The 20,912-nt window shown below is 35.5% G+C and overlaps 1 pseudogene; it reads right to left on the bottom strand.

Annotated features, from left to right (window-relative positions):
• The window catches only part of LOC115283356, a 62,369-nt pseudogene extending 54,186 nt beyond the window's left edge, over positions 1-8,183 (bottom strand).
• Between the last annotated feature and the right edge of the window lie 12,729 nt (positions 8,184-20,912).

The raw sequence follows: 20,912 nt of genomic DNA, 5'->3' as shown, positions 1-20,912 counted from the left end.
AATTTATTACAGTAGTACATTCATCACAGTGACTGTTTCCGATGCCACCTAGCCTCAAAACTTAAGTGATACAAAAAGGCTTCCACCTCCCTGGGATGAAATGAGTAAGAAAAAGTCCTCAGCAAACAGAGCCACACAATCTGTTTTGAGCATGCTCAAGTGAATCGTACAGGATTACCCTCATGTGCCAGCACAACAGTTCACTATTAACTTGGAGCAAAACAGAGAATGCAGACAAATAGAGGAGAGCAGCCCCTCTTATTTTTCTACTTTTAAGTAAAACAAACAAACAAACCTAATAAGAACTATGAAGAACCTACAGGAAAATATTTCAAATATCAGTTTGAATACTCTTCTGAGTAATCCAAGCTATGTCTACCTACCCTTAATCCAGTAGTGTTTTATTCTACCTCTTTCCACAGCTCCCCTTTTGGCTGCTCTCTCCCCATGCAGAATAACATGGAAAAATTAACCAGATAAAAGAAAATGATCCAAATAAGAACATTAGTAAAATGTAGGTGCATTTCCAGGACAAAAGGCATCAATATCAATTTGCTTACAGGTAAGACTGATCTCATTTTCTCCAGGGGACAAACATTTTTCCCTGAAAACTGCTGAACACTGAAGCATGACATGCTAAGTCTGTAGAGAATAATAGTAGTGACTAAAATTTTCAGGGCTACAGACTAAGATTACAAACCAGTCTCTGTTATTTTTTCATAAGGACTTTCTATAACCCTTTGTTGGATTAAATATAATTCTTTGGGAATTTATTTTGATTTCATGAGCAAAGCACTATGCATTACTTAGTAGTTATTTAAAAGCTACTTCTTCTGAAGACAATTATTAGGATTTTCTACAAAAACCTAGTATTTTCTTAATGCAAATGTGCAACAAAAACCATATTTACCTCCCCAGCCACTTTGTAAGAGACCGAAAGCCAGACCTATACAGTGAAAGCAAATGAAGGATTGAACATTAACCACATAGTTTAAAAAAGAAAACATTTTTTTCTTGAATAATCTCAAATTGCCTGATTTTCCTAGAAAACTGTAATGACCTTTTAATAATAGTGGATAAAATAGTGAGGCCAGTATATTTTAGACAAACTATTACTAGGAAAGAGTGCTGAAAAGCAGGCATAATCTGCATGCACTGTAATAGCTTTATGAAAGACCCAAGCAAGGAGAAAAAGTGCTATGCAAACTCTCTGTACTTAAAAATAAGATCATCTGATGGAACAGGTCAATTACAATGTGTGAAAATATATACTCGAGGGGAATAATTATGGACACATTGTGATGTTGTCTTAAATGTTTCTCTAGATGTGTAGGTTCTGTTGTTAAATCGTTTGTATTCATAAGTCTATTAAGATTATAAGCTCAATATGACAAGAGAACATGGCATTTGTTCAGATTTTTATATAGTAATGAACTGTGGGTCTCGATCAATGTCAATTTATTTATTTTTAATTTTTTAAATGTTTGTTTGTTTTTGAGAGAGAGAGTGTGAGTGGGGAAAGGGCAGAGAGACAGGGAGGCACAGAAACTGAAGCAGGCTCCAGGCTCCTAGCTGTCAGCACAGAGCCAGATATGGAGCTCTTCGCATTGTAGTCACAAGCGATGACCTGAGCCGAAGTAGGGCGCTTAACTAACTGAGCCACTCAGGTGCCCCATCAATGTCAATTTATGATATAGTCTATTATAATGTTTATACCTAGTTTAGAAAAAAATGGTATCCTCTGTAATACCACAGAAATCATCTTGAATGACAGCATTAGTTCATATTCATAATTTTTCTCTGGGCTTCTTGAGACAGAGTGTGCTTTCAGAGGTCAACAAATTCTGCCAGATAATTTGGAACCTTTATACCGTTGCCTTAGCTACTTTTTGAGCTATCCAATGCACTAGTTAGTACTCTTTATGAATATTTTCATTGATTAAAATTAAAATCTACTCCTCATAGCTTCCATATTTCCAAGTGAGAGTAAGCTTTCGAACCAGCTCAAATACTAGAGCTTTTTCACTGCAGACCCTTTGAATGATAAGAGCTTTCATGTTTTCCCTAAATATTCTCTTTCTTTGCCCTCGTTTATTTAGGTATTCTTCATATGGCATGGTGTTGATGCTCTTCACCATTTATATCACTATACCCAGGACATTCAATACCTTGTCAGTACGTTTTTAAAATTTCAATGTCTCGTGTTGTAAAAAGTGGCATCTGGTGCCAAGATCATCAAGTTATAACTGGATTAGAGATCAAAGAAAACGATATTCAGACCCCTGAAAACATGAATTATCAGGAAACTGGGTTAGGATAAAAGGGAGAAGGATAAAACAGAGAAAGAAAGAAGCAAGCAAGACATTAAGTAGGAAAACACCTGGTATTTGTGTTACATCTTTGTTGTGACATCTCCCAGAGTTTTCTATTATCAAAAATATGAGGCTGATTTGACCTTCAGATCACCAAATAAAGAGATTTAATATTCTCATATGGGTTTCTAACATGGCTTTATAACTTAGTCTTTGGACATCGACCTTTTTCCCCCAATAATTTTCATAATCTGGTATAAGAGAAATGGACTGAGATAGCCATTGCTCTGGAGAAGTTAACCAGATGGGGATTGGGATACTCACAATTTTGGAGCATAAAAATTAAGGCAACAAACTACAAATATATTGCTGAACTTTGATTTTACATGATCCTATATTTATTCTTAACGCAATTATTGTAGAAACAAAATCAATTCACTAAGCAATCAGGAATATCGATATTGAGTGAAAGTGCCTTTTAACTACTGTGTAATTCGTTCTGGGTTTAGACTACTAGAAACTTGAGAAAGTCAGTAAATGCCTCTGGATAATGAAGGAATAATGCACAGGTGGCTCCTGGGCCACATCAGGCTCAGTGACTGATGTGTTCTCTAGAACTCATTTGGCATTTTATCTTAAAAAACTTGTCCAATAGTTAATAATTTGGAGGTTTCATTTGCCAAATACTTCACAATCTTGAAGTTTCCCTTATGAATGCTTATTTCAGATTCTTTACAAATTTGGATGATCTGATCTGGTAAAGTTGGGCCAGCATTGCCAGAGAGCCACAGTAGGAGGCTGGAGTTTAGTCACCACATGGGGATGGCTCCAGGTTGCCATAGTGTCTATCCATCCTTGACATGCACTATCGTATACACATTACTATTTGGCCACAGTAGATAGTTCAGTGATGTAAATCATCAACACTTCTCAGTCTTTCTCTGGAACATTCAATATTCATATTCCATGGCCATACCCCAGTTTTAACAACAACCATACACTTACTAGCCTTGGGCAGGCAAAGTTTTTTGATCCTCAATTTCCCTAACTTCAAAACTGGCCTAATAAAATGATACATATTTTGAAAAGCATTTCATAGATGAAAAACTTTTAGAAAACTATCTAGCATGCAGTAACCTCTACTGGGTCAGCTAATGTTCTCCCGTTTCCCTCCTTTTTCTTCTCATTATCACATCCTCATCATTCTTGCCACTGCTGCTGGCACAACTGCCAGCTGCCCACTTGTAATCCCCCTTCTGCACATATGACCAAAACACATCTGGCTAATCTAGATAGACTGCGAAGTTCTTCTAAGTTCTACAGAATATAATATTATACCTTATATGTTTATCTTAGGGTAACTAAGAGGTATTATTATTTTATAATGCTGTTACAATTCGAGTATTCTCATAGGTTTCTATTATTTTATCCAAAAAGCTAAGCTTCTCGAGTGCAGGGTCCTTATTTATGTATGTATCTCTTTAATTTAAGTGGAATCTCAATAAATGCTTATAGAAAGAATAAACGATCCCTCACTTTCATCAGAACCCAGATAATGGTACAAAATGCAGAAATAAGCTCTCATCATTTGTACTTCTCTTAATTCAATAAACTTAACTATATAAGGCTCTCTAGGTTTTTTAAAGCTAATATGCCAGTTAAAAGTCTCGTGTACAAATATTCTAAAATAACATTCTATCAATTTGAAAGCCTTACACTAAATAAAGTACTCATTTTTTGTTGCATTTAACTGCACATTTTCCAAAGCAGAATTCTTTGGGAAACCAGGTGTAATCATTTCTATAGAAGGTGACTATTTGGTTATACATAGCCTAACAAGTTTTCTCACTGGGCGTTAAACTATTTTAATAGGTTAGCTTTGTTTCATGATAAAAAAAAAAATCATAACTCTATTCATCTGAGGACTGTTTCATCCTACATTATATTCTATAAATGAAAAAAATATAGTAAGATAACTTGATTATAATTATATGCCCCTTTTCAATGGATTGACAGGTACAGGTTTTAATAAGAGTATTATTTTCCCAGGGCTTGGGAGAGCAGCATTGGTAATGAAATGTGCAGTCATGCCCTAATTTCAGGGCTCTCATGCTGAAGTCAGCACATAATAGCTCAAACAGAGGGGAGTGCTGAGGTGCCAGCCTGTCAAAGGCTAAAGCACGGATTATCTCAGCAATGCACCCAGAAGGCTCCCTTTGGTGGCTTTTCAAGCAGTGGTTTGGCTACCTGTTTCCCAATAACACGAGTCTGTCTGGTATCTGTCTCTCTCTCCGAAGATAGAAGCACTACTTTGGAAGGTGTTTCCCTGGTAACTCTCTTGGGGTACACATCATGTCTTTGAATTATTCCTTGAAATAAATTCTTAGACTGTTTCCTGTTTATAACCTTTATCTGAATCACTAACTACACTCTATATACATACCCGCCACAGGACAGCGCTATCCTTTTCTTTACCATTATCCCAGTATTGAACTCATCAGATTGTTACCCATTAAGAACATTAAAGATCACCTAGTCCAAATCTTTCTTCCTGTAGCTTACTGTAGTAGCAGGAGAGCTGACGGGGTCTTCCCAAGTTCCCTCAGCTAATTGGTTGCAAGGGAACTCCTCCAACTTCCCAGCACACTATACTAGCCACCAATGCGTAGATAAGGAGCCCTGGAAAAAACATGCCAAGCAGCAAAACTCAGACTGTCCAGGTACACACTTCTATATTTAACTTGGGCAGCCCTTCACTGTGATGCTGGCCACGACTATGTTTAGGGATTTATTAAAGCGCCATGATCTCCTAAGCATTTCAACTGCATGCTAAATAGGTTTTCTAATTTGGCCAAACAAGATGGGATGCCCTGGCTCTTTTGTGAACAGGGCTTGCTGATACAATCCCTATTTGCTCAGGAAACTGTGCATCTTCTGGACTTTAGAGTTTTATGCCCTGGGATTTTCTTGAGATTAAATATGGGTATATGAATTACTACTAGAGACAGAAATAAATACAAGTTTTTCCAATAATATTTGCATCATTGGCAAACATTGTTTCTGCTTTCTAATTTCCTTTAATTGGTTTCCATTTAAGTAAGCTGATACAAACCAAACACTTTCCTGAAGAAAATGACACACCAGCTTTCACAAATATTAGAAGAGCGATTATATGATTGACATTGTCTTCTGTATCTATAGAAGATTATGCACTGTTAGGCACATAGTGATGGCTTAATACAAATTTATACAAATGTAATTTTTATATTTGCATATTATATATTTATATATTAAATATGCTCAACAATATAATGAATATAAAGTTGAATATATATACATATATAGTTTATGAATAGAAAGAATATGTTTTATTTTCTTTGTCTTTAATTTAGTCCTATATCAGTTGTGCAGAAACTGATTCAGTCAGATAGAGATTTATTCCTATCTAAAACATCACAAGGAGAACATTAGATAATGATACAGTTCTCTTTACAGTTCTGTACTGACTTATGACACTTGCCACAATGTTGACAGAAGAGAATTCCAGGGGTGGGTAAAAGGCAACTGACCAACATTTCATGCTCTATGGATATTTGATTTGACCTAGACAGATTCCAGACCCTCAGCAGCATGTCATGGAATGGATTGCAGAATGTTCAATTTAGGGTGTATGGTTGCCCAAAGGCAGACAATGATTTGGTTTCAGCTGAGTGACGGGTAACAACTGCAATATGGTTGGTGTGCCCCAAAGGAGCTTTTTATCAGACAATACTTTAACCCTATACTGTAAATGTTTATTGGTTATATACTTTACTAGGTTAAACTCAGCAAAAACTACTACAGCCTTATTGCAAATGTTCCCATTTTTTAAGGAAAAAAGTGTTATGTTTGATTTTCTGCACAATATCTGAGCCAGAACAAATGATTACACAGTCATTCTATGTGCAAGAAAGAATTATGAAAAACCAAAATATTTTGGTTAAAAGTCAAAGGTTGTACATTTTACCATTATTTCCAAATAACCTTCTAACAGTGGGTTTGTGATAGGGCTCAGATTCAAAGTTATACATGTGGCTGTGATAATGTGAAATCAACATTTTATTTTCAGAGGATCATGTTAATGTTATAATAAGCCACAATGCATTGTGAACACACTGATGGCAGCACAGTAATCCACAATTTAAAGTATGGCAAAGCTTATTACAGCAATTCCATTTAGAACCTCTCCAACGAAATATGTTATGGGAGCTCTTATAAAGATACGAATACCTAAAAGTTTATTATGAATATGTAGTCTGCACTTTCGATATCCACAACAGATCTTCTGCCTCTTTTCTGAACTCCCCGAAGGACAGTGAAGACCTGTCACTGTCAGTATCAGAAGGCAATGACAAACTAGATCCACTTCTTACATGCTAAGTATACAAATGGAGGTTTGAAAATTTTCAGAAGCAGATGAAACCTCTAAACTCAGAAATAAACAATCTGAAACCAGAACAATAATCTTTTTAATATGTGTCATTCTTAATTGCCACACCAATGTACACTCTCTGAAAAAGCACAATCAATGACTCGCAGAAATTAACAACTTCCTCTTAAAGAGTGAGCCATATTGATCAAAGGAAAAAAAAAAAAACGAACGTGTTTCCAACGTCCTTTCCTAGGGAACAAAAGCCTGCTGGTCCCTAAACAATATAGATTACCTCTTATAGAAATTAGGCAGAATATTCAGGCCAGAAAGTATTTGCTCTCAAGAATGGTAACTATGGGGAAACAGAGTAGTCTTTGAATACAATATAAACATATTTTATGTTATTTAGTGACTTTATTTTCATGCTTTTGGTGATGTTAAGTGAAAAGTAAGGTTATGAACTTTCTGCATGCATTTCTATTAGAACCCACCTTTCCCTCCATCCTTCCTCCTTCCTGCTTCACATAGGAATGAACTCTTTAGCTCATTCATAGATCAAAGCCCCTTATTCCTTCTTTGCTCTTAATGTGATTCCTTTTTTCAGGTACTGATTTTATCATATTTAAACATTCTTCCTTGTATATGTACACATGCTTCAATACTTAACCATAGGAAACAAAAACTAAACCACAGATTAAAAACCTAAGGCAAAAAATAAAGACTCTGGACATTACCCCTCTTTTCTTCACTACGGGACTTCTTACAAGAATTGTTCAGCATTGTTTTACTGGCCTTGTCACCTTCTCCCCAAAGTGTCTCTCATTTATTTGCAAATCTCTACTGAACATGCTCTCAGGAAAGCTGCTCATGACTTAATTTTCAAATCCAACACTCTTCCACATTCATCTTACTTGACTTCTGTGCAGCACTTGCCCTTTTTAATAACTGCCTTCCTGAGTATCACTTTCTTTACATTTTTAATTTTCACCTTTTTGGCCTTAACTATTCCTTCTCATTCTCCTCTTATGGTGCTTTTTCCTCTGCTGGTTTCCAAATATAGATATGAATGTCAATGTATATTTTTGCTTAGTTTCCCTCTCAAATCATACACTCCCTAGACAACCAATAAATTCTCTACTGCCTGTATGTCTATAATCTCCAATCCATGTATCTAAACCACACCTGATCTCTAAGCTTCAAATCTATGTATCCAATTTCCTCTTAAATATATTCACTGAAGACATGTGCTTCATTGATCTTTATAATTATCTTTATGATTTATCCCCAATTATAAATATTAATTGAATGAACAGATGAATGATAATTTCCTTCCTTTGGAAATTTTGGATTTCTGCTTATAGCATTCATATACTTCCCATGATGGGCCCTTTCACCACAGGCAATAAAGCACCCATGGCCCAGAAAAATCTCTGAGGATACTGCCAGTTCACTCTGACCATTCGTCAAATCTTCTTGTATGTCATACTTGATCTTTCTTATAAAAATACACTTTGAATTCACTTGAGATGTTAAATTCATCCTCATTTGGGGGGGCAGTATAGTGATATCTCTCCTGAGTTGTCACTTTCACAACTTCACAGCAAGGAGCTGTTAAACTACTGAATAAATAACATGGCTTTTGAAATGATCATAATTGTAAAAATGTACATAATCATATGAAATCCCATAGATAGAGAGTTAGTCTTTCCTTTATTCACGAGCTATTTTCAATCTTCGTGGTCTACGCTTAGTACAAAATAAATAAGAATCTCTTATTTCTCCATGGAATTTTGATAGTAAATTGTTATAATGGGTAAAATAACTTAATGATTTGAATCTTCACAGAACAAAATGTGCTTCCAACTAGATAATAGCTAATCGATGGACCACTAATTATATAACTTTTCTTGAAGGCCTTCAAATCTAGGTCATGACCTCATTTTTTTCTGGGTAACCAAACTTATCTGGTTGTAAACATATATAGTCAGGATTCCATTTGCAAGTGTATCAAACGGTAAGCCATTCTCAAATGGCTGAGATATTACTATCCTTGGTTGCCTTAACTTTTTTTAAACCATGATGTACAAACCTCTCATTATGCTTATTGTTCATTATCCTGAAGTTCTGCAAATCTTATCTTGGGGTGGCTTTTCTTCTTTATCTACATGCTAACTTTCTTCCTACTCCCAGCTCAGTCTCTCCCATGGATTAGTCTACACCACAAAGGATACAGTATTTCTCCTTATATTTTTTTCTCTCTTATAATTGCTCCAACAGTGTCTGTTATCTACACATCAGCCTTCCAAGTAGCCACGATATCCTGTCAGTACATTCTGGTTTGCTTCTGATTATGTATTTCATCTCAGTTGGTAAGTTTTCTTATCATTTCTCAATGGACTAGGCAAAAGTATTCAAAATGGCCTTTTTCTCCATTAGCCTTTCCATCCAACCAATTCCACACACTTCTACTAAAATGACCTAATTGTACAGGTCGTCAAAATCCTCCAATGGTCCTTCATAATCCCTTAGGATACAGTTCAAATTCTTGAACATGGCTTTCAAAGCCATTCATTATTATCTCTATATTTACCATTTTAATCACTTATCTGAACACATCTTATTTCTGGAGTCAAGATGTTCAGAAAAAGTGTTTTACTATCCCCAGCATATTACATCCTTACAAATTCTTCTCACATTATTTGGACTGTTCTTGCCTGCTCTGCTCCTACACCATTAGCTGTATGGAGTACTTCCAGTAATCCTTCAGGATTCCCACATCAGTGAATCACTCCAGGTGGTCCTCTCTCCTTTTTTGTTTTTCATTTCCCTTTCATACACCTAAACAATCTAATTTGCCATATCATAGTTTAACTATATAGATCTGTGCCTTATCCCATGAAAACATGCTTCAAAGGAGAAATAATGCTATGAATTTTGATATTTCTCATAAATAATGAGGTTTAAAACCCACAGTATATAAGTATCAATGTGTTAATGAATAAACAAATTAATGAATGAAAATCTATCAGAAAAAATATAAAACAGAGTTAGGTTTTCAAATACAAAATTGAGATTTCATATGGAATGGGAGAAAAAAGTTTCCTTTCCTGGTTGAAAATTATACTTGGTGATTTGAAAGAAAGAAAAATTGTCTCCCATAAGGTACAAAAACATAGGAGAATTTATCCCAGGAGAAATATTGAATTTGTGATAAGCATCACATGGCTTTATGCATAGACGGTAACAATAACTGTTTGGAGCTAGGTATACATGGAAATTCTCCTTTATTTTTCTGACTTTTTCTCCTATGGTATATTGGTAAGACTTTTTTTACATAAAGGAGGGCAGTATAGAAACGTGAAGAAGATAAATTAAGGAAAGATTATCAGCAATATATAATCTTAATGTCATATATTAAAATGAAGTCACAATGAGAAACAATGAAAATGAAAGAAGATTACATATTTTCTTTTGAAGATTAGGAAAGGAAATTAACACCTCTAAGCACTTTTGTATGATTTTTAACAAAGCAATCCCTTTACTCTTGTGGTACACTTTTGAGAAGGAGCTATTTTTTACAGGGGTAGTAGTCATGTCTTTCAATATATGAAATTACTTAGTAATTACAGAATTTATGTATGTTACTTAAAATATATGAGATACGTGGTTTCAAGAACATTTCATCAAAAAGTAATTTTTAAAATGTAAGATTACAAAATTCATGATCTTTTTTTTTTAGGTAAAACCAAAGAGAAAGAGTGCTGAAATACACACACACTTTGTTTTATTGAGCTTTGCCGGTCTATTGGTACCATTTTTCCAACAGTATTTGCTCACTCTGTGTCTCCGTGTCACATTTTGGTACCTCTCACAATATTTTAGACTTTTTAATTATTATTATATGTTTTATGGTAATCTGTGATCAATGATCTTTGCACCTGCATTGTCATTGTTTTAGGGCACTACAAACCATATCCGTATAACACCTTAAACTTAATAAATATACTGCGTGTGTTCTGAGATCTCCACCAACAGGTCAATTCCCACATCTCTCCCACTCTCCTCAGGACTCCCTATCTGCTGAGACACTACAATGTACAACACTGAAATTAGGCCAATTAATAACCCTATATGGCTTCTAAATGTTCATGTGAAAAGAAGAGTTGCATGCCTCTCACATTAAATCAAAAGCTTAGTGAGAAATGCAGGATAGGGTGAGAGTGAGATAGGCTCAAAACCAGGCCTCCTGTGCCAATTAGCAAAGTTGTGAAGGAAGAGTTCTTGAAGGAAATTCCAAGTGCTTTTCCAGTGAACACTCTAATGATAAGAAAGCAAAACAGTCGTCTTGTGAATATGGAAAAAGTTTGAATGGCGTGGAAAGAAGAGCAAAACCAGCCCCAACATTCCCTTAAACCAAACCCTAATCCAGAGCGTTACGTCCTACCTTTCAATTTTATGAAGGTTGAAAGAGGTGAGGAAGCCACATAAGAAAAGTCTGAAGCCAGCAGAGGTTGGTTCATGAGGTTTAAGGAGAAAAGTTTTTCCCATAACATCAGCATGCAAGGTAGAGCAGCAAGTGCTGATGGAGAAGCTGCAGCATGTTACCCAGAAGATCTGGCTAAGATCATTTGTGAAGGTGGCTACACTAAACTAAATTTTCAATGTGGACAAGACAGCCTTCTTTTGGAAGAAGATGCCATCTAGGACTTTCCTAGCTAGAGAAGAGAAATCAATGCCTAGATTCAAAACTTCTAAGGACAGGCTGACTATCTTGTCAGGGGCTGATGAAGCTAGTGAACTGACGTTGAAGCCAGTGCTTCTTTACCATTCTGACAATCCCAGGGCCCTTAAGAATTATGCTAAATCTATTTCATCTGTGTTCTATAAATGAAACAACAAAACCAGGATGGCAGCATATCTGTTTGAAACATGGTGTACTAAATATTAAAAGACTACTGTTGATACCTACTACTCAGAAGAAAAGATCCCTTTCAAAAGATGACTGTGCATTGACAACACACCTAACGACCAAAGAGTTCTGATGGAGATGGACAATGAGATTAACGTTGCTTTCATGCCTACTAACAACATCCATTCTGCTGCTCGTAGATCAAGGAGTAGTTTTACCTTCCAAGACTTAGTCTAGGTCTGCCATAGATGGTGATTCTACTGATGGAACCAGGCAAAGTCAATTGAAAACCTTCTGGATAGAACTTACCAGTCACGAACACTCAGAATTCATTGGAAAAGCTTAAAATATCAACATGAAAACGAGTTTGGAAAAAGTTGATTGCAACCTTCATGGATGACTTTGAGAGGTTCAAGACTTCAGTGGAGGAAGTAACTGATATTTAGTGGAAATAGCAAGAGAAATAGAATTAGAAGTACAGCCTGAAGATGCTAATGAATAGCTGTAATCTCATGATGAAAGCTACACAGATAAAGTCTTACTTCTTATGTTTGAGCAAAGAAAGTGGTTTCTTGAAATGGAATTTACCCCAGTGAAGACACCATGAAGACTGTTGAAATGACAACAAAGGACTTAGACTATCACATAAATTGAGCTGATAAAATAGTGGCAGGTTTGAGAGGATTTACTGCAATTTTGAAAGAAGTTCCACTATGGCTAAAATGCTATTAAACAGTATCAAATACAGAGCAATCATTTGTGGATGAAAGACTCAACTGAAGTAGTAAACGTCAATGCTGTCTTATTTTAAGAAATGGCCAGAGCCATTGCTGACCTTCAGCAACCATCACCCCGATTAGTCAGCCACCATCAACATGGAAATAAGAACCTCCACCAACAGAAACATTATGACTTGCTCAAAGCTTAGTTAATGGTTAGCAGTGGTTTTTTTTTTACCAATATAGTATTTAAATTAAGCTACATACATCGTTTTAGATATAACACTAGCGTACACTTCATAGACTATAGCATAATGTATACATTACTTTGATGCACACTGGGAAACAAAACAATTCATCTGACTTGTTTTATTGCAATAGTCACTGTATTGCAGTATTTGCTTTACTGTGGTGCCTAGTATATATATTCCTCGGACAGCATTTTCTTCTATGCATCAGTAAAACTAGCACAACTCAACGATAAGTACACTTATATGTTTTTTCTTTTTAACAAAAACGGAACACATTTCAATGACAACCTGTGTATCTAAATATTCAGGCAATAGGCTCATTTATAATTCTCTTCTATGTAGAAGTTTAATAAGAACATTTAATCCTTGAAAAAAAATATTACTCTTATAATATTTTCAAGGTTGTTCTAAATTTGATGAGAAAATGGCAAGCCCATGCCATAAATCCAACATTCACTGAAGTAGTTTTTTTCTGGAGTTTTCTTCAACATCTTCTGTTTAGTTTAGAGCTTAAGAATATCTTATTCCAAGGGAAAAAGACCAGACAAATCTGTTTCTAAGGAAGGAGTGGAAGAGAGTAATAACCAAAGAGGGTATTGTCATAAGGTATGGGCAGCAGAGCAGTTAGGTAGCCATAGTAATGAATTAAACAAACAAACAAACAAACAAACAAAAAACATGCTTGGTAAGGAAGAAACTATTACTCAAAAAGGGGGTCCTATGATATTTTACAACTACTGTATGATTTTGGGAGAAAAAAAGGTTTCTTTTTTTCTCTATCTTTGTCCATCCTCCCATACTGATTTTAAAGGTAGGCCTACTCTGTTTCTTCCTCAGTCCAAGCTTATTTTTTACTCTTTTTGTACTTCAAAGTTTTATATTCTTTTATCACCAAAAATGAGCACAAACCTATACCTTGCAAAAGACACTTCCCTACAACTCTTGTAAAGCAGCATTCCTGAGTTTCAGTGAAGCAATTTCATCACTGCATCATGTCAAAAAGCCTGATGCTACCACACTAAATATAGCCTTATGCCTAATGTTTTTGGCTGATTAGACTTTAACAATACAAAAGCAACATCTTTTAAGAGCTAAGAAAAACAATTTTTTGTTAAAGAGCTAAACAGAGCAAATTTGAAATCAAAATATATTTCTAGGAAATCAGGTTAATCAGTATATAAGAGAGAATAACATTTAAAAAGTAATAGTACATAATAATCATATAACACTCTTAGTAATAAATTTATGTTTATATTTTAAATATAATTTTGGGGGGGGTGTCTGGGTGGCTTAGTTGGATAAGCATCCAACTCTTGATTTCAGCTCACGTCATGATCTCATGGTTGTAAGATCAGGCCCCAAATCCAGTTCCATGCTGGTAGCTCAGAGTTTGCTTGCGATTCTGGGATTTTTTTCTCTTGCCCTCTCTTTGCCCCTCCCTTGATCATGTGTGTGTGCTCTCTCTCTCAAAACAAATAAATAAACTTAAAAATAAATAAATATAATTTGGGGCATTATAATTACTTTGGTTGGGATTAGATGGCTGCCAAAGTGTCTTTTAATTTTAAATAAATTGTTTTTTGTATGTAATAAATATCTAATTACAAACACACATACACACACACAAAGAATATCTTATTCCAAAAAAAAAATTATTCCAAAACGGGACAGTTAAATATTCCTTCATAAAAAAATGCATCATTGCTCTTTCTCCACCAAAATAATTTTTGAGTGCAATAGTTAATTAACCCTTTCAATTAAGTAGGTACATTTCTCTTCCTCATCCTAGTTGGTGAGCTGTTTCTATTTAAAGTCTACATAACCTTCTGAAATACAGAAAGAGATTACTCAATACCTTTACTGTCCAAGGGGGAAAGTGCTTTCCAAGTCTAAATAAGTTTGGATCATTGAAGAGAAACCTAACATTTGTGAGTTTCCACTAACTCATATATGAATTTACATAAGCAAGCTGGCAGTCTGATCATATAGTCACAAAACGTAACAATTAGAAAGAAACAACACATCATCCAAATCAATATTCTCATTTCATATAGATAAAACCTAATGAGAGACTATAACTTGGCCATTAATTGATACAAAAAGCCCGATGATTCACAGAATCTACCAGATCATGTTAGACTGGGTTCAAATCTCTGATGAACCATCTGTTCTAAACAACTCTAATTTTATTAGATTTATGTCAGGTTGATTTCGTTTCAATGAGAAATTTAGAGACTCTCTTCAATGATGAAATACAAAAATGAGTGAATAATCATGATCACAGTTGAGAAATAGAACACTACAAATATTCTAAGTTAATAATGTAGATAAAATGTTTAGAAATAAACAGCCAAAATGCTGCTTTTTTATTAACTACAGATTTTCTTGCATATCATAAATAAAACTACACAGTCTAATTGTTAAATCACAATGTAATTAAATTACAGTATTGTTGAACTCAATTTTAAATTATAAGAACAGCACAGGCTTATTAATGAAAACATAAAAAATAAATTTAAAGAATAGCATGTAGAAACAATACTCCTATCATCCAGGCCCATATTTTTCTGTATGTGCTTTTGTTTTTATAATCCTATCCAATTGTGTTTAAAAAAGTGAATATTTAGAGCTCAATACTGCCCATGAAACATTGTGAAACCTGAAGAAAGTAGTAAATGTGATTTTTTTGTTTAGGATGCTTACAAATGAGTGAGGAGGGAAGATGCAAAGGAAACAGAGAATATATATATATAATGACACTTCAAGATATGTTCTATGGACAAAATTCCCTAGTGAACCTATAGAAGGAAGTGCAGTATGGAAGGAGTGTTTCACTCAGGTGGGTCTAACGCTAGGCTCTGAAGAAAAAGCTGGTGTATGGATGTCTTATTAGTAAATGGTAATACGATAAACAAAGGCATGAAGAAGGAATACAGTTAGGAGTACATCCTAGAGTGTCTAAAAGGGAAAAAAATAGTATAGCCATAGCATCGTGATTTGACTAATCATCTGGCAACAAAATGCAAAATAGCCTAGAGTGTGAAGAGAAAAAGAGTCAAGTGACATGTCAAAATTTGTTGCAATCGATTATAATAGAATTAGAGTGAGTAATAAAATTTCTATAATTTCTATGATCTAGTGATATGTAATAAAATTAAGTTTTTTTTAAACTTTAAGTGTGATCTTTCTCTTTTTACTGGAGGCTTGTGGGAAGAGGACAGGAGACAGGTAAAGGTGACAAGGTGCATATATATATTTCCCATACTTGGGCTTCAGCTGAGAATCAATATGTCCCATAACCTGTGAGAAGCAGTGAGGACATTTCTGTCTTCATTTTGGACACCAGGGGGAAATTGCTATGCAAGGTGCCTGTGGAAACACCAGAGCTTGTAACTACTTGTGAAGGAGACTGACATGATTAAGTGCAGAGATGACTTAGTTTGCCCTCCAGGCCTTCCTCAGCTTTATAATCAGCCATTGGGCTCAGCGTAAAGAGGGCCTGGTAACCTTATGATAGAGAAATAGCCTGTACTTGAAGGAAAAAAAGGAAGACAAGGCAGATGCTTGTAGGGATGGGTTTCCAGTGCCCGAGCAAACCAGGGATATTTAGAAGATCTTAACCAACCTAAGAGAATCTGGACTCAGAATTTTACCAACTGTCAACTTCAATCAGCTGGCAGAACACCCCAGGATGGCCTCTGCCACCAATCCTTAAGAACCAGCCTAAGTTGAGGGGATTCACTGTCTCTGAACCACACAGTGTCATGAAAGCCACTTCTCCATCCCTGGGATGCTATTTTAGAAAGACGTAGAGGAATCTCCAATAAAAAACAAACAAACAAACAAACAAACAGTCTTCAAATGAGCCTAAGTTAAAGCTAAGGAGACTAATTAAACTAAAGGATTAGAATGAATTTAGATCATGTAAAACCAACATTAGTTTACTTCATACCCGAAACAGGGATCAGAACAGTTTGTGAGAATAAAGGATTCCACACTGCTGTCCTCATTTAGGAGTGAAGCAGTAGTAATGTGAGATTGCATCACTATACCTCTAACTACCGGTTTCCTATTATGGTTAAGGCATGCTGGTATCACAAAGCAAAGATGGTAAAGGCCTATAGTACAACTCTCTTTCCTTAACGAGGAATCAGAGCAAAGATGTAAGTGTGGAAAAGGTGGGTCCTTGATCCAGGTACAGTTCTATCACATGTTGTCCATAATAGCTTCTTTAGTTAGCTGCCTTGTTGGCATTGGATAGGAATCATACACTGCAGCAGAAGTTGGCTGGAAATAGAGACTATTAATGAACAGACTCTCAAGTTGGTGAGATGTATCTGTTGGTTGTAAGACAGTGGAAAGGAAAGGGGAGTGTCATCTAAGGAAATAATTACAAAAATTGGTAAAAGTTCTTCAGGCAAACAAAAGTGCAAAAGGACCAAGCTAGCTTCCCTTCTTCAGTGTTACAGTTAACCAAAAAGTGCACCTACAGTGCTAGGGAACTACTCCATCTTTTCAGCTCTAACAACTAAACTGAAAATTTCACTTATACACATCATTTGTTTCACTTCTAGTATCTCTGCCTTATGCAGGGTTTCCACTCCACTAACCTAGAATATCATAGGAACTTCCTAACTGGGATACAAAACTCCAGGCTTTCCAACCAGATTATAATGATCTCCATGAGAGCTGGACCACAGTAGATTTATGTAAGTGTGCAGGAGCTCTACACATACTCCCTTTCTTCACTCTTACCAGATACTGTTAACTGATTCCATTGTTCCCCTCACAAGTCTCAGCACTGACATCATAAGCCTTTACTGATTTATCAGATTTGGCACACATGATAAAAAATATTTACTATTTCCGAACCAACATACAAGAGTCCTAAATCAATGTTTATTGAAGTAATGCACAGACCCCAAAGTGGAATGGGGGGATGCACAAAAAGGAATTCTTGAAGACTGTTAGGAATAGGAAATCAGAAACAGAACACATAGCCAATCATTTCTAGATTTGATACCAACCCAAACCATCTATCTAGCTAAATTATTTAGATTGAGCCTATCTAGATAAAAGTTGAACCCTATGACAGAAACTAGGAATTTCAGTGGAAGTAACAAATCATACACAAAGAACTGAGATGACAGAGGACAGAGTGTATTTAGCAGCACGTGCCTTTTTGGTGTTATTAGCTTCAGTTTATAAATTATTAAAAGTATAAAAAAATTAAGCATTCAATTTCAGCAGGAAAAAGCTCTATATCCTGTTCCATTTGAGGATACAGAGAAAAGAGACTTCAGAAATGGAGTTTAGCAGTTGGAGAAACAAGCAAGCAAACACAAGCAATGGCATTATCAATTAATGAGATCCTGAAGGGTAGAGTCAATCAGTGTCCACCTCCCCACATCCAAACAAGGGGTAGGCCTAAGAATGAAGTTCAGACCATCAGACACTCCTCTGGAAACGTGGAGAGAAATGGTAAGAACAGAGTTATCTTTGTTAGAAGATTAGAATGCCCCAGAGAGACTATTCATAAAACTCTGTTATTGCATTTCCTAGAAATGTCCTTTTCCTGTTCATCCATGAGGTCTGTGATAGACAGCAACCAAGACTATGAATGAACCAATGTCCTACTCAGTAAGATAGGCAGAGTCAGCTTCTCTTGCCTAGAACCCCAATACAAACACTAATAATAATACAAGTGAAGAACTCACTGAGGATTGAGAAACTTCAACAGAATTACCGTGCAGAGGTTCTCAAGATCTGAAAAACTTTTAGAACTTTTTTTCTAATTTCATGCACCTCAAATCTGCTCAAGGCATGGTGATATAATTTTTACTTTTTTCATTTGTGTAAGTAATATAAATTATTTTTAGGGACTGATACTGATCTGATTATATCTGATGTAAATAGTAATATTCTCCACAAAATTGTAAAATCCTAAGTTTCTGTGATATATGGATAGATAAGCAAATAAAGACAAGTATAACTTTGATTGTTGTTAAGCTATTATTAACTTCATGAGTCAACATTTTAGAACTTCTTCTATATTGAAATCATTTACAACATATTTTCTACTAACTTTACAAATTATCTAACTACCTATTTTCCAGAGTATATTAAATATCCAGCAAAAATATTAATCATCCTGGCGTTTGCATACCTTTTCATCTTCCATCTACCAGTACATCCTCATTCTACTTTAAATGTACCAGAAAGGTCAGATTTATGTGACCACTTTTCATACTGGTAAATGGTATCTCAAGGTTGAGGAGTGAACATGGGAAACCATGGCATAGGGAAATGGGAAACAGGATCCAGGGGAACTGGGCACAAAGTAAATATGAAAGCATCCCAAGGTCACATAAGACAATTGATGTCCATCTGGGTCGGGTCCCTGTTTAGTATTTTAGCCTCTCTCCCATTTGCAGTGCTGCCAACTTCTCAAGTACCAGAAGAGGAATGGTGGGAGGTGTTAATTAGGGTGTTGAGTTCTGCTGCTTCGAAGAAAATTATGAACATTCTAAAGCTTATACAGTAAAGAAAAAATTATAGGTCTAAAGTCACAAGGTAAGCTAGGCAACAGTCTATTCCTTCTGGAAACAATCTATATCATTTTAGTGTTTTTGACAATTAAAAGCAGGATGTCAAAATGAACAACATCTTTTTTTGAGGGGGGATTCTAACTGTCTTTAGGATACCTGAAAATATAAAGAGAAATGTGTTTTGTACTATTAATCAGTCAAAATTATTTTCCCCCCAAATAACAGAAGGAATCATAAATTTCAAGAGAATCCCATATATGGCTAAGCTTCTAGGCATGGTTTACACTCCATGCACTCCAAAAACACTAACTAATTCCTGAATTAGAGGAGAAATGAACTGATATAGGACCAGATGGTCATGGGGTGATCTGGTCTTGAGCAATGCAAGAGCTATTATCTCTAATAAAATTTCACTCTCACTTGTAAATCTACACACACCCCATATGTTAATTTGATGGCAACATCCACAACTGATGGTAGTGTTGTTACTGGTGATGTTCAGGAAAAAAGAACAATTTTGAAAACACTCTCCAGAATAGTAACAAAGTTAAGAAATGAAAATTAGTCACTGTAAAAAAAAACATGTAATGAAACAACTGCATGACAGAAAATCACAGGTTTCTCTGAAAAAAGTATCAATAATGGCAAAGAGGTGTGTGTGTTTGTGTGAGCATGAGAGAAAGAGAGAGAAAGAGAGAGATAGAGAGAGAGAGAGAGAGAGAGAGAGAGAGAGAGAGAGAAAGTATTCTGCAAGAGAAATCTGAAGAAAGAAGGACACAGTGGGCGAATGTGTTTAGTGTGCCATGTAATGACATTGGCAAAAAGCTACAGCTGAAGACAGCAACAGAATAGACTAGGAATAGCCACTGGAAATCATTTATAAAAGATGAATATAAATCTGAACTATCAAATCAACTTATTACCGTATGTACACATCAGTATATTTTTTTCATTACATTTTTTTGTTTGGAAGAAAAGAGATCACTTTAAAACAACCTACACATTAGATTAAGTTCCCAGATATTTACCACTACCCTCTTATCATGAGGGCAGAAGAAACACAAAATTAACTTTACTTCTTCTAAATGTACACTACATTATGTAGGTGGTACATAATATCATTAGTAACAACATTTCAAAACATTTCACTATGTACTTCAATTTCTTCACTGCACTAAAATGCACAATTTCAGAGGCATTTGACATAGATTTCCCAAATTAGAATAAGCTTCCCTTACAATATGGACATCATTAAAGCAATTTACCTGAGCTGGCTAAGGAAAGAAAGCCGATGGCTGCATCATAACAACTTTACTAGTTTCATAAAACAAGACTAACCATATTTTCTGTGGAATAGGGGAGATTAAGGAGGAAACACTATGTCATGGAAGAGAAACACGTCTAATATATAGCTATTTTTACCTAGAGCTGAGCTATCCTGACAGAAATCATTCCAAAAGAAATGAAGCGCCATTTCCCTCCAATAATTCACAATGCAACCAAAGTTACCATCCTCAAGATCTAAGTGACCATGTCATTCCTACTGGTTAAGATCCTCTCTGGCTTCCGTATGTCTACAGAATGAAGTCCAAACTCCTTGAAATTCTCCTTCCCCATCCTGTTTACTGAACTTTCCAAATGCCTGGTGTTTTCGGCATCTCTTGCACAACATGCACTTTCATTATTTTGTGCTGTTACACCTGTTGTTCTGTGTGTCAAAAATGGCCTTCTTACATCTCACTATACCCAGAAAATCCTTTAC

This window comes from Suricata suricatta, chromosome X, assembly GCF_006229205.1.
Source record: "Suricata suricatta isolate VVHF042 chromosome X, meerkat_22Aug2017_6uvM2_HiC, whole genome shotgun sequence".
In the NCBI taxonomy this organism is placed as follows: Eukaryota; Metazoa; Chordata; class Mammalia; order Carnivora; family Herpestidae; genus Suricata; species Suricata suricatta.
Note: the sequence above shows the minus strand (reverse complement) of the source record. Positions and strands in the feature narration are given on the sequence as shown.